The 25,355-nt window shown below is 40.6% G+C and overlaps 3 non-coding genes across 3 annotated transcripts; 1 reads left to right on the top strand and 2 right to left on the bottom strand.

Moving 5' to 3' along the window:
• Positions 1-5,474: 5,474 nt before the first annotated feature.
• Positions 5,475-5,546, bottom strand: n-TAtgc6. The gene has a single exon. It is a non-coding gene; the product is annotated as a tRNA-Ala (tRNA).
• A 1,309-nt stretch (positions 5,547-6,855) lies between these two features.
• Positions 6,856-6,927, top strand: n-TAcgc7. The gene has a single exon. It is a non-coding gene; the product is annotated as a tRNA-Ala (tRNA).
• An 11,573-nt stretch (positions 6,928-18,500) lies between these two features.
• Positions 18,501-18,572, bottom strand: n-TAcgc4. Its single transcript has one exon. It is a non-coding gene; the product is annotated as a tRNA-Ala (tRNA).
• Between the last annotated feature and the right edge of the window lie 6,783 nt (positions 18,573-25,355).

The following is a 25,355-nucleotide window of genomic DNA, read 5'->3' as shown; positions in this document are numbered from 1 at the left end:
AGAGAATCTCAGGTCCAGAAGATTCCATAGAGAACATCGGCACAACAATCAAAGAAAATACAAAACTCAAAAGGATCCTAACTCAAAACATCCAGGAAATACAGGACACAATGAGAAGACCAAACCTATGGATAATAGGAGTTGATGAGAATGAAGATTTTCAAATAAAAGGACAGCAAATATCTTCAACAAAATTATAGAAGAAAACTTCCCAAACCTAAAGAAAGACATGCCCATGATCATACAAGAAGCCTACAGAACTACAAATAGACTGGATGAGAAAAGAAATTCCTCCCGACACAAAATAATCAGAAGAACAAATGCACTAAAGAAAGAATATTAAAAGCAGTAAGGGAGAAAGGTCAAGTAACATATAAAGGCAGGCCTATCAGAATTGCACCAGACTTTTCACCAGAGACTATGAAAGCTAGAAGAGACTGGACAGATGTTATACAGACACTAAGAGAACACAAATGCCAGCCCAGGCTACTATACCCGGCCAAACTCTCAATTACCATAGATGGAGAAACCAAAGTATTCCACGACAAAACCAAATTCACACATTATCTTTCCACGAATCCAGCCCTTCAAAGGACAATAACAGAAAAAACCAATACAAGGACGGAAATCACGCCCTAGCAAAAGCAAGAAAGTAATCCCTCAACAAACCAAAAAGAAGACAACCACAAGAACAGAATGCCAACTCTAACAACAAAAATAAAAGGAAGCAACAATTACTTTTCCTTAATATCTCTTAATATCAATGGACTCAATTCCCCAATAAAAAGACATAGACTAACAGACTGGGTACACAAACAGGACCCAACATTCTGCTGCTTATAGGAAACCCATCTCAGGGAAAAAGACTTTTACTACCTCAGAGTAAAAGGCTGGAAAACAATTTTCCAAGCAAATGGTCTGAAGAAACAAGCTGGAGTAGCCATTCTAATATTGGATAAAATCGAGTTCCAACCCAAAGTTATCAAAAAGACAAAGAGGGACACTTCATACTCATCACGGGTAAAATCCTCCAAGAGGACCTCTCAATTCTGAATATCTATGCTCCAAATGCAAGGGCAGCCACATTCATTAAAGAAACTTTAGTAAAGCTCAAAGCACACATTGCACCTCACACAATAATAGTGGGAGACTTCAACACACCACTTTCACCAATGGACAGATCATGGAAACAGAAACTAAACAGGGACACATGAAACTAACAGAAGTTATGAAACAAATGGATTTAACAGATATCTACAGAACATTTTATCCTAAAACAAAAGGATATACCTTCTTCTCAGCACCTCATGGTACCTTCTCCAAAATTGACCATAGAATTGGTCACAAAACAAGCCTCAACAGATACAAAAATATTGAAATTGTCCCATGCATCCATCCTATCAGACCACCATGGACTAAGGGTGATCTTCAATAACACCATAAATAATGGAAAGCCAACATTCACGTGGAAACTGAACAACAATCTTCTCAATGATAACTTGGTCAAGGAAAGAATAAAGAAAGAAATTAAAGACTTTTTAGAGTTTAATGATAATGAAGCCACAACATACCCAAACCTATGGGACACAATGAAAGCATTTCTAAGAGGAAAACTCATAGCTCTGAGTGCATCCAAAAAGAAACTAGAGAGAGCACACACTAGCAGCTTGACAACACATCTAAATATTCTTGAAAAAAAAGGAAGAAAATTCAACCAAGAGGAGTAGACAGCAGGAAATAATCAAACTCAAGGGCGAAATCAACCAAGTGGAAACAAGAAGAACTATTCAAAGAATTAACGAAAGGAGGAGTTGGTTCTTTGAGAAAATCAACAAGATAGATAAACCCTTAGCTAGACTCACAAGAGAGCACAGGGACAGCGATCTAATTAACAAAATCAGAAATGAAAAGGGAGACATAACAACAGATCCTGAAGAAATCCAAAACACCATCAGATCCTTCTACAAAAGGCTATACTCAAGAAAACTGGAAAACCTGGATGAAATGGACAAATTTCTAGACAGATACCAGGTACCAAAGTTAAATCAGGATCAAGTTAACGATCTAAAGAATACCATATACCCTAAAGAAATAGAAGCAGTCATTAATAGTCTCCCAGCCAAAAAAAAGCCCAGGACAGATGGGTTTAGTGCAGAGTTCTATCAGACCTTCAAAGAAGATCTAATTCCAGTTCTGCACAAACTAATCCACAAAATAGAAGTAGAAGGTACTCTACCCAACTCATTCTATGAAGCCACAATTACTCTGATACTTAAACCACAGAAAGATCCAACAAAGATAGAAAACTTCAGACCAATTTCCCTTATGAATATCGATGCAAAAATACTCAATAAAATTATCGCTAACTGAATCCAAGAACACATTAAAGCAATCATCCATCCTGACCAAGTAGGTTTTATTCCAGGGATGCAGGGATGGTTTAATATATGGAAATCCATCAACGTAATCCATTATATAAACAAACTCAAAGACAAAAAACACATGATAAAAGTCTTGAAAAGATCAAGAATTCAAGGCCCATACCTAAACACGATAAAAGCAATCTACAGCAAACCAGTAGCCAACATCAAAGTAAATGGTGAGAAGCTGGAAGCAATCCCACTAAAATCAGGGAGTAGACAAGGCTGTCCACTTTCTCCCTACCTCTTGAACATAGTACTTGAAGTCCTAGCCAGAGCAATTCGACAACAAAAGGAGATCAAGGGGATACAAATTGGAAAAGATGAAGTCAAAATATCACTCTTTGCAGATGATATGATAATATATGTAAGTGACCCTAAAAATTCCGCCAGAGGACTCCTAAACCGGATAAACAGCTTCGGTGAAGTAGCTGGATATAAAATTAACTCAAACAAGTCAATGACCTTTCTCTACACAAAGAATAAACAGGCTGAGAAAGAAATTAGGGAAACAACACCCTTCTCAATAGTCACAAATAATATAAAATACCTTGGCGTGACACTAACTAAGGAAGTGAAAGATCTGTGTGATAAGAACTTTAAGTCTCTGAAGAAGGAAATTAAAGAAGATCTCAGAAGATGGAAAGATCTCCCATGCTCATGGATTGGCAGGATCAACATTGTAAAAATGGCTATCTTACCAAAAGCAATCTACAGATTCAATGAAATCCCCATCAAAATTCCAACTCAATTCTTCAACGAATTAGAAAGAGCAATCTGCAAGTTCATCTGGAATAACAAAAAACCTAGGAAAGCAAAAACTCTTTTCAAGGATAAAAGAACCTCTGGTGGAATCACCATGCCTGACCTCAAGCTGTACTACAGAGCAATTCTGAAAAAAAAAAACAAAAACAAAAAACTACATGGTACTGGTATAGCGACCAATAAGTAGACCAACGGAATTGAATTGAAGACCCAGAAATAAACCACACACCTATGGTCACTTGATCTTTGAGAAGGGAGCTAAAACCATCCAGTGGAAAAAAGACAGCATTTTCAACAAATGGTGCTGGCACAACTGGCAGTTGTCATGTAGAAGAATGTGAATTGATCCATTCCTATCTCCTTGTACAAGGACAAATCTAAGTGGATCAAGGAACTCCACATAAAACCAGAGACAGTGAAACTTATAAGGAAGAAAGTGGTGAAAACCCTTGAAGATGTGGGCACAGGGGAAAAATCCTGAATAGAACAACAATAGCTTGTGCTGTAACATCGAGAATTGACAAATGGGACCTCATAAAATTGCAAAGCTTATGTAAGGCAAAAGACACCGTCAATAAGACAAAAAGGCCACCAACAGATTAGGAAAGGATCTTTACACATCCTAAATCAGATAGGGACTAATATCCAATATATATAAAGAACTCAAGAAGGTGGACTCCAGAAATTCAAATAACCCCATTAAAAATGGGGCTCACAGCTAAACAAAGGTTTCTCAACTGAGGAATACCGAATGGCTGAGAAGCACCTGAAAAAAATGTTCTGCATCCCTAATCATCAGGGAAATGCAAATCAAAACCACCCTGAGATTCCACCTCACACCAGTCAAAAGGGCTAAGATCAAAAATTCAGGTGACAGCAGATGCTGGCAAGGATGTGGAGAAAGAAGAACACTCTTTGATTGTTGGTGGGATTGCAAGCTTGTACAACCACTCTGGAAATCAGTCTGGCGGTTCCTCAGAAAATTGGACATAGTACTACTGGAGGATCCCACAATACCTCTCCTGGGCATATATCCAGAAGATGTTCTAACTGGCAAGAAGGACACATGCTCCACTGTGTTCATAGCAGCCTTATTTATAATAGCCAGAAGCTGGAAAGAACCCAGATGCCCCGCAACACAGGAATGGATACAGAAAATGTGGTGCATTTACATGATAGAGTACTACTCAGCTATTAAATGAATTAATTTATGAAATTCCTAGGCAAATGGATGGACCTGGAGGGCATCATCCTGAGTGAGGTAACCCAATCACAATAGAACTCACATGATATGTACTCACTGAGAAGTGGATATTAGCTCAGAAACTTAGAATACCCAAGATATAAGTTACAATTTGCAAAACACATGAAACTTAAGAAGAGTGAAGACCAAAGTGTGGACACTTTGCCCCTTCTTAGAATTGGGAACAAAACACCCATGGAAGGAGTTACAGAGACAAAGTTTGGAGCTGAGACTAAAGGATGGACCATCTAGAGACTGCCATACCCTGGGATCCATCCCATAATCAGCCTCCAAACGTTGACACCATTACCTACACTAACAAGATTTTGCTGAAAGGACCCTGATAGACCGGTCTCTTGTGAGGCTATGCTAGGGCCTAGGAAACACAGAAGTGGATGCTCACAGTCAGCTATTGGATGAATCACAGGGCCCCCAATGGAGGAGCTAGAGAAAGTACCCAAGGATCTGGGGGCATCTGCAACCCTATAGGTGGAACAACAATATGAACTAACCAGTACCCCCCGGAGCTCGTGTCTCTAACTGCATAAGTATCAGAAGATGGCCTAGTCGGCCATCAGTGGAAAGAGAGGCCCATTGGTCTTGCAAACTTTATATGCCTCAGTACAGGGGACGGCCAGGGCCAAGAAGTGGGAGTGGGTGGGTAGGGGAGTGCGGGGGAGGGCATGGGGGACTTTGGCGATAGCATTGGAAAAGTAAATGAAGAGAATACCTAATAAAAAAAAGAGCCAAAATTGGTGAATTAGAGAAGGTAAAATCATTAAAAGAATAAAAACTACCATAGCTTTAAAAAAAAAACAAAACAAAACAAAAAAAACTTGCTTGAGGCGTGACCAGGCTGGACTCACCAGACTGTGGAGGTCTCCATGGAAATATCGTCAAGGCCATACAGAAACATTGGAACATTGTTGTCATGGTCATAGATGAGCCCTCTTATTATCCTCAGGATCCTATGGAGGTTTCCATGGAAACGTGTTCTAGGTTATGGCACTCTAGGTCCCAAGAGACCCAGAAGAGAAGAAAAGCTGTGGAGATGCCGGGAATCGAACCCGGGACCCCATACATGCAAAGCATGTGCTCTACCGCTGAGCTACATCCCCAGCTCTAGTAGCAGTCTGATTTCAACCTATATCAAGACACAATGATTGAAGCAACATCTATAGCGCCTGAAAGGATTCGCATCGCATCTTTGCGTATGATTTATCACTTCTAGTTTACTATTTTCATGCGATGTTTAGATTATTTGCTCGATGAGAAAAAAACCCGTTTTCAATGGAGATTAAGTGATATCAATAACAAGAAATTTTGTGCTCTGGAAAACATCACAGCCTTACTCTAAATTGAGGGTATTATGTCAAACTTATTATAATGTGTTTTTGCAGGGTTAGGAAGGTCAGGCCAAGGTGGGGCAGAGTTTGGGAAGATGGTATTGCAAGGTTGGTACAGTGAGGCTGGGGCTGCCTTTAGGCCTGTGTGCCTCCCTTCAGAGCTGCCTACCAGGAGCTCTCTGAGTCCCAGCACCCACGACAGCTGGAATGAAGGATAAAACTATTTCTTCAGCAAAAATGTACATTTATAAAGGTACCGACGAAGAATAACCCTTGAAATCAGTCAGTGTCATGGGGACAAGCATACAGAAGTGCCTTGATCCAGTCCCTGAAGGAACCAGTCTTTTGTCCTCCCCCTAGCTCATAAGAACTCCTGTGAAGCCTTTTCTTTCACTACTGTGTTTACTGTCTGTTCATTTGGCAGTTGAGTCACTGACATCCAGGGTGTGGAGTTATGCTGATGGCATTAATGCTATCTGGTTGGATAGCACAGGGCCACAAAAGGAAGGGCATCTCAGAGAGGAGATGGCTGTGACAGGCGTCATAGTTGCAAACATCCTCTTATTGGGCGTTTGGAGACTGGGGTCCCTGCATTGGTACCTTTATAAATGTAAATTTTTGCTGAAGAAATAATTTTATCCTGCAATCGAGCAGCCGTGGGGTCTGGGACTCAGAGAGCTCCTGGTAGGCAGCCCTGAAGGGAGGCACACAGGGCTAAAGGCAGCCCCAGCCTCACTGAACCAACCTTGCAATTCCATCTACCCAACCTCTAACGCCACCTTGGCCTGACCTTCCTAACCCTGCAGTAACACATTGTAATTAATTTGACATAGTACCCTCAATTCATAGTAGGTCTGCCATGTTTTTCAGAGCACCAAATTTCTTCTTATTGATATCATTTTCTTTCCAACGAAGATAGATTGTTTTCTCATAGAGTAAATAACATAAGATCCAATAAAAATCCTAAACTAGAGGCCATAAATCATACAGAAAGTTGTGCTCCAGGTCCTTTCGGGCTCTATAGATGTTGCTTCAGTCATTGTATGTTGATATAGGCTGAAATCAGACAGCTGTTAGGGCTGGGGATGTAGCTCAGAGGTAGAGCACATGCTTCGCATGTGTGTGGTCCCGGGTTCGACTCCCGGCATCTCCAGAGCTTTTCTTTTCTTCTGGGTCTCTTGGGACGTAGACTGTCATAACCTAGAACACATTTCCATGGATACCTCCATAGGATCGTGAGGATAATAAAAGGGCTCATCTATGACCATGACGACAATGTTCCTCTATAACCTTGACGATATTTCCTCCATAGTCTGGTTAGTTCAGCCTGGTCATGCCTCAAACAAGTCGGTTTTTTTTTTGTTTTGTTTTTTTGTTTTGTTTTTTTAAGCTATGGTAGCTTTTGTTCTCTTAATGATTTCACCTTCTCTAATTCACCAGTTTTTGTTTTTATTTGGTGTCTTGTCTGTGAAATCTTCACCTAGAACTCAGTGACAGAGATTTCCCTTTGTACACTCTGTTAGAAAGTCTCTAAGCATACACAATGATCGGTATATGATACATAGATTTTAACTTATGTTTGTTTTAAAATATTTATTAGTTCATTTTATGTGAGTGCTCTCCCTTCATGTGCACCACTATGCCAGAAGAGTGAACCAGATCCCCTTATAGAAGGGGTGAACCACCAAGTGGTTGCTGGGAATTGAACTCAGGACCTCTGAGAAGAGCATGCAGTACTCTTAACCATTGAGCCATCCTCCAACCCACAATATATATTTGTAGGTATGCATATATGCTTACCTGAGTACTGTTCTCTGACACATAATCCTTACTGCACAAGTTTGATTTGAGCGTGGGATGCACAGAGAAATATTGGGTACAAGTTGGCAGTTGTCTGTACATGTGTGAGTGTCAGTAGGACTGCTGATTTCTGTCTTTCCTGACTTGTCAACCTTGATTCCAATACCATTCTGGCTCAGACACCTTAGGTCTTTATGGAGGTCTCTCTTCACACAATCTTCTTCTCTGACTTTGCTCTGTTTCTTGCTTATTTTCTCTATCTATTTATCTGTGAAGTTTGTAATTAGACACCCAAGTAAAAAACACATTATAGCACTTATTCATGTTACATTGAATATGTAGAACAGTTTTGAAAGAATAGATATGACAGCAATAATGAACACTCAGACCCATGAACATTCTGCATTTATGTATGTAGTAACTCAGCGATGTTCTGAGCCTTTCTTATGTATAGTCAATATAGGTATAAACACCCAGATTGCTCACAAATAGTTGACAATTTTCATTCAAGTATTCCTGGTATTATTTTTAAACTACAAGTACTATTTGTGGCCTTCTCTGTGATGCGAATATTCAATTTTCTGTGAACTGTCAGAAACCAAATGTCAATGATGCTCATGAATGATCTGCATGGATTACTCGATGATGGAGACTTTACTTGATTGATGTTCATTGCAGTTTGCACCTACTTCCTTAAGAGCATGTAGAGGACACTGAGTCTACTGAAGGAAATGAGAGACATGTCCCAGAGACAAGTACACAGGCCATTTCACCAGACACACCCTAAAAGAACATGGTTGAGTAGCTTTCAGCATCCTGTGTATAACACTCATTGGTGAATTTGTTACAGGATGTGGTTTGCCTTCTTGGCCCCTCAATCAACACCTTATTGGATACCAGGGAGCTAGAGTAGAGAGAGGGAGAGACATTGTGTATGTGGGAACAGGGATTCCTAGAAAGAAGCTGGGTCTGCAAAGATTGATTGACTAATTGGAACTTCAGTGGTGTGGATACAATGCAATGTTGCAGTCCTAACTACAGTTTATGTGTGCTTTCTTTAACTCAGAAGAACCCCTTCCCTGGCCCCTCTGTGTTGGAATCACCTAGAATCTTGTCACTGTCAGAAAAAGTTGGACATGTCCTACTGGCAGAAATTTTTGTTTTAATTCCACATTATATTATCTTAACAAAACCACAGTTTTCTACCAAAAAAGAGGACAAATGTCATCAGATAGCAGCTAATGCCAACAGCATAGTTTGGGCCCGCTTAACACTTGCATCAATGTATACAAGAAGTGATTGATTTGTAGCTTATTTGCTCTGTGACTATAAGTACTTCCTCAAACTGCTTCCATAGTGTCCCATGGAATTTGTAATAACCTACATCTGTCTCACTCATATTTTCTCCCTCATATTTGACTCCAGAATAAACTTTTCCTTTGAGCTGAGAGCTGTGTTTTGCATCAGCATTTGTAGGTGCGTGATTGTCCACATCCTTGTATGTGTGTGGATATGTCTCTGAGGTTTCCAGAAACATTCCCTACTTGGGACATAAAGGGTTAAATAGGAAAGAACCCAGATGCCCCTCAACAGAGGAATGGATACAAAAAATGTGGTACATTTACACAATGGAGTACTACTCAGCTATTAAAAAGAATGAATTTATGAAATTCCTAGCCAAATGGATGGACCTGGTGGGCATCATCCTGAGTGAGGTAACCCAATCACAAAGGAACTCTCACAATATGTACTCACTGATAAGTGGATATTAGCCCAGAAACTTAGGATACCCAAGATATAATATATAATTTGCTAAAAACATTAAACCCAAGAGAACGAAGACCAAAGTGTGGACACTTTGTCCCTTCTTAGAATAGGAAACAAAACACCCATGGAAGGAGTTACAGAGACAAAATTTGGAAGTGTGATGAAAGGATGGACCATCTAGTGATTGCCATATCCAGAGATCCATCCCATGATCAGCTTCCAAACGCTGACACCATTGCATACACTAGCAAGATTTTGCTGAAAGGACCCAGATATAGCTGTCTCTTGTGAGACTATGCCAGGTCCTAGCAAACACAGAAATGGATGCTCACAGTCAGCTATTGAATGGACCACAGGGCCTCCAATGGAGGAACTAGAGAAAGCACCCAAGGAACTAAAGGGAACTGCAACCCTACAGGTGGAACAACAATATGAACTAAGCAGTACCCCGGAGCTCTTGTCTCTAGCTGCATATGTATCAAAAGATGGCCTAGTCAGCCATCACTGCAAAGAAAGGCCCATTGGACTTGCAAACTTTATATGCCCCAGTACAGGGGAATTCCAGGGCCAAAAAGTGGGAGTGGGTGGTTAGGGAATTGGGGGGGGTGTGGGTATGGGGGACCTTTGGGATAGCATTGAAAATGTAAATGAGCTAAATACCTAATAAAAATGGAAAAAAGGGTTAAATAATGAGTTGATGGCATTCACAGTCAGATGCAAGCTTACATGAGGACCACATGAGGCATAGTGCTCTCTTCCCTCTGCATTACTTAGCCAATGTCATTACCTTGATTCCTAACTGACTCCTGTGGTGTTTGGAAGAGACTAATAATATAGGCATGAAAGTTAGTTAAAGCACTTATTGCTTTGATGATAGCTATTAAGTGTTATAATTTTATTATTGCGTATTTAATGGTGATCTGGACTTTGGTGCCTTGCCTGTTTATTCTCCATAATGATTTAGAGCACGATGATTCAGAACACCCATTTTTCCCCCGTCACACAGTTATCCCTTCATATTGTCATTCTATGGTTTGATGTTGACTTTGTCCCAGTATTGACCAATGAAATTCATTCAGTCTTCATCAGATGCCTCTGGAGAATTCCCTGAGTCTGAAAGTTGCACTCTGAGACTGTGTATAGGACACAGACAGGGAGGGTACCAGGAAAGGAAAAAGGTCTCATTTCCACTGTATGCTTGATTCCCTGGCATTGCTGTGTGTCTCTGCAGGGTTGTGTGATGAGCTAGGAAGAGAAAGGCATCGTGTATACCTTCCACTGAAATAGTCTGCTGCGACAAGACACCATCATTCCCTCCTCTGGGTTTTAGATGCTTTTTCCTCCTGATTTCCTCTATGTCATGTGTTTATTTCCCTGTGTACTACCATCCAGTGTGACAGAGAACGGTTTGATCTCTGCATCCCAGAAGCAGGAGCTCATTGAGAAGAATGCAGCATCCTATAGAGTCTCCCAGCCAGATAGAGTGAAAAGAAATGTGGATGCAGGTTAGTTCCCTTCCACCATCCTTATCTACTCAATAGGTTAGCCATGTCCCTCATGCTCATCTGCAGACTTTTGAGGTTCACTGTAATTCCTTGTGTAAAAACACCCTGCCATCTCAAAAAGATAGAGGGGCCAGGGCACTTGGGAGCAATTCTATTATATCGGGATTCCCAGAACTTAAAGGTGTTAGATTAATGGTCCTCACATGTGGTGCATGTGTGCTGCATTCCCAGGTATTTCTTGTGTCATTGTCACTATTGTTCCTTCACAATTCTCCCATGGAGAGGTGAGTTTGTGCTACACAGGCTTATGCCCCAGGGGGGTAGCACTTCCAGCCACTCTCGTTCAGGCAACCATTGAAAATGCTAAAGCAACACACACACACAGAGACACACACACAGAACCACAGACACACACACGCACACAGTCATACACACACACATATACAAATACATTATGTGCACAAGTGGATTTGCTTCTGTGTGTTGAGTGTGTTGCCTGCATGTGTGTGTTCCTGCTTAGACTCATAGTAGCTTCTACAATTTCACCAAGTCTATACTTTATATTCACCTTAGACCAGTATTGGGTTCCAATCTCGGGTGTATATTAAATATGTCTGAGACATGAATTTTTATATGCAATCAGAATATACTCAAGTGTAAGATCTCCCAAACAGAAGAGTTAAGGAAGGTCCCATCAAGTCCAGTTCCCAGCCTATGTTCTCTCCCTCTCCACCATAGTCCATCAGGCCTGACTCACACTGATGCAGTTCTCATGAAAGCCACGAGGTGGGAGCAAAACTAAATTCTTGCATTTTAATGAGTAGGGTTGATGCTTTACAGAGTATCAAATATCCTAAGTTAATGTATCTCTGGTGTGTTTGGAAGCTTCAAGGGTGTACTAGAGAAGTTCCGTTTGTGGATCACCACAGATCTACTACTCAACAACTCTCTTCATCGCTGCTCAGTGTAAAGTGAGCAATTCAAACTGTGTAAACAGTGCTCCTTCATAGAGAATATGGTGTCTGATTATTCAGGGGCATTTTGTAAAGAATATTCATACTTGGACTGAATTGTCTGGAACTCAGATGAGTTTTCCGAACATTCTATAAAGCATTAATTGCCAGGGGTTCTTTTCTCTCTTTCCCAGAACTTGCCTCTAGTTTGTCAGGCAAGATGAACTTTTTAGGTACAGAAAAGTACTCTTCAAAACACCAATAGAGAAATGCAAACATCAGTCCAGCCAGAAAAGCTTGGATCTACATTGTGGTCCTGCCTGCAAAATATGCTAGGGCATCTGTGGCATAGTCCTGTGGGGGCAACAACCAACATCTGAAGTGACTTAAGGCCCACTCCAACAGATGGACCTACACCTGACACTTCTTTGGTGACCACGACCAGAGACTAGATAGCCCAGGGACCTAGAGTAAAACTAGATACTATTTGTCATAACCGAAAGGGGAGGGGATAAAATGAATCTTTGGGTACCGTCATGTAAAATACTTTTCATTTCTGCAGGCCTAATTGTGACATTCATTCTGCTGCATTTATTCAGACCTGGCTTGTACACTGACAAACTATGTAGACAACCCTGGTTTATAAAACATAACCCAGCAGAATGTGTGGTGACAATAATTTGGTAATACTCTGTTCTGGCCGATATTGAAGCCACTTCTTTGTGTTTGGATTATATCGTCGGTTTAGAACATGATCTCATGTTTGCATTGCATGTGCTAGGCCTGTTTATAGTTGCCTTCTCACGTCATTTCTGGTGGCATAAACACCGTATTGTGATGGGGCTGCTGTTAGTCTCCTGTTCATTGCTTCTGGGGTCTTGTGATGAATGAGACTGTTAGCTCAGGTCTGACCCTGTGTCTCTCAGGGTTAAAGTTTTCTGATATAGAGCTGAATGTCTCTATATACAGACACTTAGCTTCTCTCTCCTGTGGAGTCACTGCTGGTCTAACTAGGTAGGTGTCTTAGTTAGGGTTTTACTGCTGTGAACAGACACCATGACCAAGGCAACTTTTATAAGGACAACATTTGATTGGGGGTGGCTTACATGTTCAGAGTTTCAGTCCATTGCATTCAAGGTGTGAGCATGGCATTGCATTGTCCAGGCAGGCATGGTGCAGGAGGAGCTGTGAGTTCTACCTCTTCATCTGAAGGTGCTGGTGGAAGACTGACTTCCAGGCAGCTAGGGTGAAGGATTAAATCCCGTGCCCACACTGACACACTACCTCAACAAGGCCACATCTCCTAACAGTGCCACTCCTTGGCCCAATCATATACACACTATTGCAGTAGGTAAATAGTAGCGAGCTGCCAATTAAAAGGACTGCAGTTAAGATAAACATAGAAGAAGCAGATTGGGAATGCTCCATTCCATGGTCTTCACAGGCACCTAAGAGGACAAGGAAATGAGAAGAAATAGAAGTGTTCCCTAAGAGGATGTGCATTCCCTCAAGTAGCTTTAATGTGACGGATGTGCTGTCTGTGGATAGATAGGTTACACACGTTATTAATATACTACCATATTACCTAGCTTTCCTTACTAAAGCATACACTCATTCTCAAGTTGTATATTTCTCTAGGAGGAAAGAGGCAAATTAAAAAGTCTGGAAACAGTGAAGCCAAGCAAGAGATGAGAGCATCTCCTAAACCTTAGATCTAGATTACCTTTCTTGCTGAGTCTAGAAACACAGCTGGTTAAACACAAGTAGCCTACGGAGATAATGATGTGTGATTTCCTAAAGACATTTCAAGTCATAAACAACTGACATGCTTATGGGGAGCAGACTTCTTCTTAATAAGTAAGCCTTAGGCTTACTCTATTAGCACCTCCCGTCTCCTCCTAAATCTGCAAACCACACATTGCAAAATTCCCTAAGAAGTTCATTCACAAATGGGCTATCTTTAAGAGTAAAATAAAAAGGTATCTTGTGCAGTTGTGCTTTAGTTTTAAACGCCACATACATTTTATTCTTTGCTTTACACCTTGCAGTGTATGACATGCCTTGAGACATATCACTTCACACTCCACACACACACAAATATAAGCATCATAATGACACTTAAGGGGCACTCCCTTTTAAAAGCAATGCCCATGAAGTTCTTGTGCTTACTGCCCTCTGCCTCTGTGACTATCTCTCTTAGTACTTCATAGATTTCATAATGTTGCTTCACTGTGGCTGAGGCTCTTTCAGAAATTGTTTTCGAAGATGGAATCAGTGACCTAGATTTATATGAGAGAAATTCCCTGCAGAGAAGGAAACAGAACTGCTGCTTGGGCTGACTATCTACTTATGCAGACTAGAAGGGCTGTAGACATTTGAATATGATTAATGAATAAGCTCTCTCTCTCTCTCTCTCTCTCTCTCTCTCTCTCTCTCTCTCTCTCTCTCTCTGTGTGTGTGTGTGTGTGTGTGTGTGTGTGTGTGTGTGTGTGTATGTGTGTGTGTATGTGTGTTCTATTTGCAAATCCAAAGATTACCTGGAGAAGTGGCAGGAAGAGCTACTCACCTGGAGCATAAACAGGTGTAACACAAACTCTCCTTCTCATGGAAGTATTGGGAAGGAACATTATTGACAATGACAACAGAAAGACCTTGGAATGCAGTACAATGCACCACATATGATGACAACTAATCTAACACCTGTAAGTTCTGGAAATCCAGATATAATAGAATTATTCCCAAGTGCCTTGGCCCCTCCATCTGTTTGTGATGGCAGGGTGTTTTTACACATGGAATCACAGTAACCTCAAAAGTCTGCAGATGAGCACGAGGGATATGGCTAACCTATTGAGTTGATAAGGATGGTGGAAGGGAACTAACCTGCATCCACATTTCTTTTCACTCTATCTGGCTGGGAGACTCTACAGGATGCTGCATTCTTCTCAATGAGCTCCTACTTCTGGGATGCAGAGATCAAACCGTTCTCTATGACACTGGATGGTAGTACACAGAGAAATAAACACTTGAAATAGAGGAAATCAGGAGGAAAAAGCATCTAAAACCCAGAGGAGGGAATGATGGTGTCCTGTTGGAGCAGACTACAACTGTGGAAGGTATACACGATGCCTTCCTCTTCCTAGCTCATCACACAACCCTGCAGAAACACACAGCAATGCCAGGGAATGAAACACACAGTGGAAATGAGACCTTTTTCCTTTCCTGGTACCCTCCCTGTCTGTGTCCTATACACAGGCTCAGAGTGCAACTTTCAGACTCAGGAAATTCTCCAGAGGCATCTGATGAAGATTGAATGAATTTCATTGGTCAATACTGGGACAAATTCAACATCAAAATATAGAATGACAATATGAGGGGATGATTGTATGGAAAAGTGGGCACTGTGAATCATCATGCTCTAAATCATTATGTACAATAAACAAGCAATTTACCAAAGGCCAGATCACAATTTAAGAGGTAGTAATATAACACTAAAAATCTATCATCAAAGCAATAAGTATTTTAAATAACTTTCATGACGATATTATTATCTCTTCCAAACACCACTGGAGTCAGTTAGGAATCAAGGTAATGACATTGGCTAAGTAATGCAGAGGGAAGAGAGCACTATGCCACATGTGGTCCTCATAGAAGATTGCATCTGACTGTGAATGCCATGAGCTCATTATTTAACCCTTAATGTCCCACATAGGGAATGTTCCTGGAAACCTTAGAGACATACACACACACACAAGGATGTGGACAATCACACACACCTACAAATGCTGATGCAAAACACAGCTCTCAGATCAAAGGAAAAGTTTATTCTGGAGTCAAATATGAGGGAGAAAATATGAGTGAGACAGATGTAGGTTATTACAAATTCCATGGTACAATATGGAAGGAGTTTGAGGAAGTACTTATAGTCACAGAGCAAATAAGCTACAAATCAATCACTTCTTGTATACATTGATGCATGTGTTAAGTGGCCAAAACTATGCTGTTGGCATTGGCTGCTATCTGATGACACTTTTCATATTTTGTTTGGTGGTTTTGTTAAGATAATCAAATGTGAAATTAAAAGAAAAATTTATGCCAGTAGGACACGTCCAACTTTATCTGACAGTGACAAGATGCTAGGTGATTCCAACATAGAGGGGCCAGGGAAGGGGTTCTTCTGAGCTAAAGAAAGCACACATAAACTGTAGTTAGGACTGCAACATTGCATTGTATCCACACCACTGAACTTCCAATTAGTCAATCAATCTTTGTAGACCCAGCTTCTTTCTAGGAATACCTGTTCCCACATATATAATGGCTCTCCCTCTCTCTACTCTAGCTCCCTGGTATCCAATAAGGTGTTGGTTGAGGGGCCAAGAAGGCAAAGCACATCCTGTAACAAATTCACCAATGACTGTTATACACAGGATGCTGAAAGCTACTCAATCATATTCTTTTAGGGTGTGTCTGGTGAAATGGCCTGTGTACTTGTCTCTGGGACATGTCTCTCATTTCCTTCAGTAGACTCAGTAGCCTCTACATGCTCTTAAGGAAGTAGGGGCAAACTGCAATGAACATCAATCAAGTAAAGTCTCCATCATCAAGTATTCCATGCAGATCATTCATGAGTATCATTGACATTTGGTTTCTGACAGTTCACAGAAAATTGAATATTCGCATCACAGAGAAGGCTCCTTGAATGAAAATTGTCAACTATTTGTGATCAATCTGGGTGCATATACCTATATTGCCTATCCATCAGAAAGGCTCAGAACATTGCTGAGTTACTACATACATAAATGCAGAATGTACGTGTTCATGAGTCTGAGTGTTCATTATTGCTATGATATCTATAGTTTCAATTTTTCTCTACATATTCAATGTACCAAGAATTAGTACTCTAATGTGTATTTTACGTGGGTGTCTAATTACAAACTTTTTAGATAAATGGATAGAGAAAATAAAGCAAGAAACAAAGCAAAGTCAGAGAAGAAGTTTGCGTGAAGAGAGACCTCCATATAGACCGAAGGTGTCTGAGCCAGAATGGTATTGGAATCAAGGTTGACAAGTCAGGAAAGACAGAAATCACCCTTCACACTGACATTCACACATCTACAGACAACTCCCTATTTGTACCCAACATTTATTTGTGTATCCCATGCTCGAATCAAACTTGTATGTAGGCTGCAATGAGAAGTGAATAAATTCTTGCTGCAACCCTCCCTCCCTCAACCCCAGGCACTGTAATTATTGGCATATGTTCCATGAATGGCTTCCAGGACAACGAATATTTGACAAATATGAACAGTCACTTCAGTGCAGAAAGGATTTTGTGTCAGAGAACAGTACTGAGGTAAGCATATAGGCATACCCACAAATAAAAATGGCTCAGTGGTTAAGAGTACTGAATGCTCTTCTCAGAGGTCCTGAGTTCAATTCCCAGCAACCACCTGGTGGTTCACCCCTTTTATATGGGGATCTGCTTCACTCTTCAGGCATAGTGGTGCACTCGCATAAAATAAATTAATTAATATTTTAAAAAATATATAAGTTAAAAAGCTATGTATCATATACCAATCATTGTATACAAATGTAAGCTTAGATAATTTCTAACAGAATGTACAAAGGAAAATGTCTGTCACTGGGTTATAGGTGAAGATTTCATAGACAAGACACCAAATAAAAACCAAAATTGGTAAATTAGAGAAAGCGAAATCATTTAAAAACAAAACAAAAGAAAACAAAACAAGGATACCCACGATATAAGATACAATTTCCTAAACACATGAAACTCAAGAAAAATGAAGACTGAAGTGTGGACACTATGCCCCTCCTTAGAAGTGGGAACAAAACACCCATGGAAGGAGTTACAGAAACAAAGTTTGGAGCTGAGATGAAAGGATGGACCATGTAGAGACTGCCATATCCAGGGATCCACCCCATAATCAGCATCCAAACGCTGACACCATTGCATATACTAGCAAGATTTTATCGAAAGGACCCAGATGTAGCTGTCTCTTGTGAGACTATGCCGGGGCCTAGCAAACACAGAAGTGGATGCTCACAGTCAGCTAATGGATGGATCACAGGGCTCCCAATGGAGGAGCTAGAGAAAGTACCCAAGGAGCTAAAGGGATCTTCAACCCTATAGGTGGAACAACACTATGAACTAACCAGTACCCCTGAGCTCTTGACTCTAGCTGCATATGTATCAAAAGATGGCCTAGTCGGCCATCACTGGAAAGAGAGGCCCATTGGACACGCAGACTTTGTGTGCCCCGGTACAGGGGAACGCCAGGGCCAAAGGGGGGGAGTGGGTGGGTAGGGGAGTGGGGGTGGGTGGGTAAGGGGGACTTTTGGTATAGCATTGGAAATGTAAATGAGCTAAATACCTAATAAAAAATGGAAAAAAAAAAAAAAAAAAAAAAAAAAAAAAAAAAAAAAGAAAACAAAACAAAACAAAACAAAACAAAAAACTGCCATAGCTTTAAAAAAAAAAACTTGCTTGAGGCATGACCAGGCTGAACTAACCAGACTATGGAGGTCTCCATGGAAATATCGTCAAGGTTATAGAGGAACATTGTTGTCATGGTCATAGATGAGCCCTTTTATTATCCTCACGATCCTATGGAGGTATCCATGGAAATGTGTTCTAGGTTATGACACTCTATGTCCCAAGAGACCCAGAAGAAAAGAAAAAGCTCTGGAGATGCCGGGAATCGAACCCGGGACCACACACATGCGAAGCATGTGCTCTACCTCTGAGCTACAACCCCAGCCCTAGCAGCTGTCTGATTTCAGCCTATATCAACATACAATGACTGAAGCAACATCTATAGAGCCCGAAAGGACCTGGAGCACAACTTTCTGTATGATTTATGGCCTCTAGTTTAGTATTTTTGTTGGATCTTATGTTATTTACTCTATGAGAAAACAATCTATCTTCGTTGGAATAATAAGAAATTTTGTGCTCTGAAAAACATGGCAGACCTACTATGAATTGAGGGCATTATGTCAAATTAATTATAATGCATTTCTGCAGGGTGAGGAAGGTCAGGCCAAAGTGGGGTTAGAGGGTGGGTAGATGGAATTTCAAGGTTGGTTCAGTGAGGCTGGGGCTGCCTTTAGCCCTGTGTGCCTCCCTTCAGGGCTGCCTACCAGGAGCTCTCTGAGTCCCAGACCCCACGGCTGCTCGATTGCAGGATAAAATTATTTCTTCAGCAAAAATTTACATTTATAAAGGTACCAATGCAGGGACCCCAGTCTCCAAACGCCCAATAAGAGAATGTTTGCAGCTATGACGCCTGTCACAGCCATCTCCTCTCTGAGATGCCCTTCCTTTTGTGGCCCTGTGCTATCCAACCAGATAGCTTTAATGCCATCAGCATAACTCCGCACCCTGGATGTCAGTGACTCAATTGCCAAATGAACAGACAGTGAACGCAGTAGTGAAAGAAAAGGCTTCACAGGAGTTCTTATGAGCTAGGGGGAGGACAAAAGACTGGTTCCTTCAGGGACCGGATCAAGGCACTTCTGTATGCTTGTCCCCATGACACTGACTGATTTCAAGGGTTATTCTTCGTCGGTACCTTTATAAATGTACATTTTTACTGAAGAAATAATTTTATCCTTCACTCCAACTGTCGTGGGTGCTGGGACTCAGAGAGCTCCTGGTAGGCAGCTCTGAAGGGAGGCACACAGGGCTAAAGGCAGCCCCAGCCTCACTGTACCAACCTTGCAATACCATCTTCCCAACCTCTGCCCCACCTTGGTATGACCTTCCTAACCCTGCAGAAACACATTATAATAAATTTGACATAATAACCTCAATGTATATTAAATCTGTCATGTTTTGCAGAATACAACATTTCTTGTTATTGATATCATTTAATTTCCATTGAAAATAGACTCTTTTCTCATAGAATAAATAACCTAAGCATCCCATCAAAATACTAAACTAGAAGCGATAAATCATACACAAAAATGTGATGCAGATTCTTGCAGGCCTCATGAAGCTTCACTCACTATGTATTGATATAGGCTAAAATCTGTCAACCCTTTAACCCTGTGGCTAGTTTAGTGGTAGAGCCTTTGCTTTGAAAGCATGGTTTCCTTTGTATGATTCCTGGCATTTGCAAGGTTATATTTTTCCCTCTCTGGATCTCTTTCTACAGCACAACACATTTCTATGGAGACCACAATAGCTTCCCGAGAATGATAAACAAGATCATCTATGACATGACAACAACTTTGCACTATGACCTTGACTATATTTCCACGGAGACCTCCATAGTCTGGTGAGTCCAGCCTGGTCATGTCTATAGGGATGTTTTGTTCACAGCTTGACAGAATGTCTGCTTTCAGGCTGCTGGGAGTTTCTCTTATGGGCATGTTTCTCAGGTGAATCATAAGAAGAGTGAGAGACTTCTGCTTAGAGAGAAAGGAAGGGAGGGATGGGCAGAGCATTCCTACTTACTGAGAAGAGAGAGGGAAGGAACATTTGTGGTTGTCATGGAAACCTGAGGTCTTTGTGCACACTCTTTTCAATGGCCAACCAAAGGATGTAGTGCAAGCTGCATTCTCTGTAGCCAAGCTTATGGGTTCCCGGAGGTGAGCAGTTGAATCTCTCCGAGGGTGGAAAGACAGATGCAGGGATCCTAGACCCATGTAGGCTCCCTCCCACTTAGGGATTTATGGCCAATGTGTTGCGTGCAGCAGGAGACGGACTTGGGACCATTCTTCCTCCTCAGAGGGAGCTGCTATGTACTAGGGTGCACTGGAGCCATTGCAGGAGAAGGGACTGAGGATAGGGAGATAGGACAGAATATAGTGTGCACTCTCTGACCCCAGTGTTCCCTGTGTGAAACAGGTATGAGAGGTGAGACATTCATTAACTGGAAAATTCTGAACAGTAGTCTATGATTGTCCTTTATAGATGGCTCAGATCACTATTTACATTTGTAGTTGGCTAGAGGGCTTTCTTTTTCTTCACTATTTTGTTGTTGTTGTTGCTGTTGCTGTCATTTTGTTTTGCTTAGTTGTCTTTTGTTCCTTTTTTAATTTGCAGTTTTGCTTTGTTTTGAGACAACATTTCACTATGTCCTAGCCTGGCTTAGAACTCTAAATGATCCTCTGGCTTCAGCTTCCTGGTGACTAGATTACAGTTGTGGGATACTGTATGGTTTGGATAATCAGAAATTTTAAGTTGCCATCTTTTGTGGTACCCACTCTACCACATGACCCTGATTCTCCACAGAAGCCCCTGTCACACTGCTGTCTGCACAGCTACTGTCTTAATGTTGCTGACAAATCTCTTATGAAATGAATAGTTTTATTCAATGTCCCAGTGCACAATGGCACACCTGAAGCCTTTAACATTTTTCTTTTTTTAATTTTATTTAAACTTTTTTCACATTCCAGTTTGTCTTCCCCTCCTGGTCCACCCTCTCTCTGTTCCACATCCCATACCTCCTCCCCACAAACCCCACCTCTGTCTCCATGAGGATGCCCCCAGTACCCCACCCCAACACACCAGACCTCCCCAGTCCCTGGGTCCTCCAGTCTCTTGAGGGTACATCATCTCTGAGTGAACCTCCAGTCTCTTGAGGGTACATCATCTCTGAGTGAACCCAGACCCGGCAGTCCTCTACTGTATGTGTGTTGGGGCCTCATATCTGCTGGTGTATGCTGCCTGGTCTTGTAACTTTCACATTTTTCAATTTCTGTATTCTGCTTGACTTTTGGAAACTTTTCTGCAAGTTTCATAGAAATTTGCTATTGGACATGAACTTTTCAAACTTTTCTCCTATTCACGGACTTAAATCTCATTTTTAAAAATTATTGAACTTTTTATATTTTAAGGATTTCACCTTCTCCAGCTTTCCAACTTTGTTTTTTATTTGGTGTCTTGTCTTTGAAATCTTCACGTAACACCAAGTGACAGTGCTTTTTCTTCTCTGTATTCTATTAGACATATTATGGCCTTATTCATATAAAATGGTTATTGCTTTTATATGTTCCCTTGCTGCTTTTAATATTCTACCAATGTTTAGTGCATTTGATGTTTTGATTATTATGTGACGGAAGTCGTTTCTTTTTTGGTCCAATCTATTTGGAGTTCTGTAAGCTTCTTTTATGTTCATGGGCATCTCTTTCTTTAGGTTGGGGAAGTTTTCTTCTATAATGTTGTTGAAGATATTTACTGTCCCTTTAAGTTGGTAACCTTCACTCTTTTATATAGCTATTATCCTTAGGTTTAGACTGTGTCTTGGAGTGGCTGGATGTTTTGGGTTGGGAGTTTTTTGCATTTTCTTTGTTGTGTCAATGTTTTTGATGGTATCTTCTGTGCCCGAGTTTCTCTCTTCTATCTCTTGTATTCTGTTGGTGATGCTTCTATCTATGACTCCTGATGCCTTTCCTAGGTTTTCTATCTCCATAGTTGTCTCTCGTTGTGATTTCTTTATTGTGTCTACTTCCATTTTTCAGATCCTGGATGGTTCTGTTCAATTCCTTCACCTGTTTGGTTGTGTTTTCCTGCAATTCTTTAAGGGCTTTTGGTGTTTCCTCTTTAAGGACTTCTACCTGTTTACCCTTGTTCTCCTGTATTTCTTTAAGGTAGTTATTTATGTCCTTCTTAAAGTCCTCTATCAGCATCATGAGATGTGATTTTAAATCCAAATCTTGTTTTTCCAATGTGTTGGGGTATCCAGGACTTACTGTTGTGGGAGAACTGGGTTCTGATGATGCCAAGTAGCCTTGGTTTCTGTTGGTAAGAGTCTTGTGTTTGCCTTTCGTCATCTGGTTATCTCTAGTGTTAGACATTCTTGCAGTCTCTGGCTTGAGTTTGTCCCTCCTGTGGGTCTGTAAGCCTGTGTCAGCATTCCTGGAAGACCAGCTCTCCCCTGCCCGGACCCATGCACAGAGGACTGCAGAAGAGCTCCAGCTGCTGGGTGCAGATGGTGGCTGGAGGGACCCTGTCCCAGCTGCTCTATCTCTTCTGCCACCTGTGTGCTCCTGGCTGACCCTGCCTTAGACAGTCACTGGAGAGAAAACTGAAACATAAATTCAAATCATAAATTTAACAAGAACTGTATACCTGAGAGTTTTGGCATATGTATCCATTAAGACTAGATCTTCACTCTTAAATTCTTTGAGTCATAATGTATTCAACCATAGAATGGGTATAGGTTGTATATGATTGTCTTAGACAGGGTGAAGGAGTTGGAGGAGAAACAAATGTAATCTTTAGGAGTGCTTTGAAAATCTGGTGTAATTTGATAACTATAAATTGTTATATGATGTTGCTATTTGGTTCTCTTCTCTAGATTTTCAGCACCAGACTAAGAATCTCCAATGTGTTTACTTCAGTCAGTTCTAGGGTAGATACCATGAATATTCCAAATTAGTTTGGGATGCAGGGGTAACTTGAAGACTACCCGCATTCCATCTCAGGAATGCAAAAGTCTTGGAGGACATTATATACTCAGGTTTCCAAAATTACTTGAGACCTGGAATGTTTTGATTAGAATCTGCTGCACCTAAATGCAGATTGATATCCTGTCTTTTCCACTTGAACACCATTTTGTGGAGGGGTCATTTGACATATTCAGGTGAATGGCCTTGAGTATTTGGCTCTGTTTTCATTTCTTCAGGTTGCTTATGTTACTGGACTGTGTTCATGTGGATCCCTTCCTCCTTGGTTTCTTCTTAAACATATGTATTTGTTGTAACTATGCCTCCCTTGCTAAATCAAAGTTTCTTCTCATGTAAATCATAGTTATGTGTGTTATTCTAGTTGAAAGTCTATTTTGTTCAATATTAGGATGTCTACTCCAGCTTGTTTCTTGGGACCATTTGCCTGGAAATTAGTTTTCTAATTTTAAGACTGAGTTCTGAGATTCCTAACTGTAGAAGAAGAGGACAAATGGGTCCAATGGAGGACTGAAAGTACAACTGACTAAAAAACTCAATGATACAATAGAAACAGATATATAAAAGTTGGGGCCTAAGACAGATGCAAATAGCACTTAAAACAAGTAGAATGCCTAGAAACAGACATTTATCTAGGACTATTGACTCTTCTGAGTCTCCTGTTGTTCCATATCAATTGGGGGATTTTCTTTCGATTTATGTGAAGAATGAGATGAGGATGTTGATTGTGATTTCATTGAATCAGTGAATTGTTTTGGTAGGAAGGTCTTTTTTCACAGGGTTAATTCTACCAAGTTATATGCTTGGGAGGTGTTCAAATTCTAGTACCTTCCTTAATCTCTTTCTTCACACATTTAAAGTTTTATTGTAGAGGATTTTTTCCCTTTTGTGTTATGTATACTCTAAATATTTTATTTTATTTGAGAAACTGGGAAGAGGAGCATGTCTATGATCCGTTTCTCAGCATGCTTGTTACTCATAGGTATTAAGACTGTTGAATTTTATAAGTCAATTCTCTATCACAACACGTTATTGAAAAACAGAAAAAATAGTATTAAATTGGATCATTACCTTTACCCTTTTAAGAATTTGGCCCTATATGACCTTGTATGTTCCAAAACATTTTGCGTTTCTTTGCAGATTTTACTGAGTTTTGATGCTTCCTCTTAAAGTGTGGAAACTTGTCAAACAAATAGTTTAATAAAAGCTTATACAATGTCACACATTAAAAAAAAACTAGCTATTCATTATCTGTCACTAGTTCTACAGGTTCCTGGAGACTTAAGAACCATAACTAAGTTGTCACTGAAATTTTTTTATAAATAAACCCAGTCGATATTTTATTTTCTGTCCTTGCACCTAAAATTAATTGTTACTTTTGTTTTACAACCTTTCTTAATTGTTTTAATCCTCTGGAAATGTGTTCATAGCTGTAAGTAACTGCTTTGTATCTCTGAATGAATTAACTTGTGACAAGTGGAGACTGACAGAGTTCTCATTGCAGTTTTAATATCAGAAAGGATTTTAATATCAATTCTGTTGTAAAGGCACAAAACCTGCACCAGGAAGTCTGCACATATATTATAGCTTTCAGGTTTGTCTTGTTATGGGACGTCTGAGTGTGTGGCTAGGTGGGTCTCTGGTTCTTGTGCCTACACTTGGGTTCTTCACTTCTGTTGTCTTGTCCATTTTCTATGTGATAGTAGTGTTTTATCTTATTCTAAGTTACTTTTGGTATGTTTTGATATGATCACCTAGAAGCCTGTGCTTTTATAATGAGAGACAGGAAGGCAGTGGATCCAGATGAGAGGGACTATGGAGTGGATCTGGGAGGAATACAGCGAGTGGAAGCCTAAATTAGGACATTTTAGGAGAGAAAAAGTGAATTTATTTCGAATAAAAGGGGAAATTTTAAGGAAATCCTCCAGAGTGAAATATAATGCAAAAAAATGATGACTCACAGAGATATACTGACACATATTATCTCAGCACTAGGTCGTATGAATATCAGCAGTTATCCACCACTACCTAAGCACTTGGTTCCCATTGGCAATGTCCTGCTACACCTTAACTCTTCCCTACACTGACCTTTCGTCCCCTCTCTCCTTTTGCTTCTGTCTTCACTTTTT

This window comes from Mus musculus, chromosome X, assembly GCF_000001635.26.
Source record: "Mus musculus strain C57BL/6J chromosome X, GRCm38.p6 C57BL/6J".
In the NCBI taxonomy this organism is placed as follows: Eukaryota; Metazoa; Chordata; class Mammalia; order Rodentia; family Muridae; genus Mus; species Mus musculus.
The sequence above is the reverse complement of the archived record's forward strand: the minus strand, read 5'-3'. Positions and strand labels throughout refer to the sequence as shown.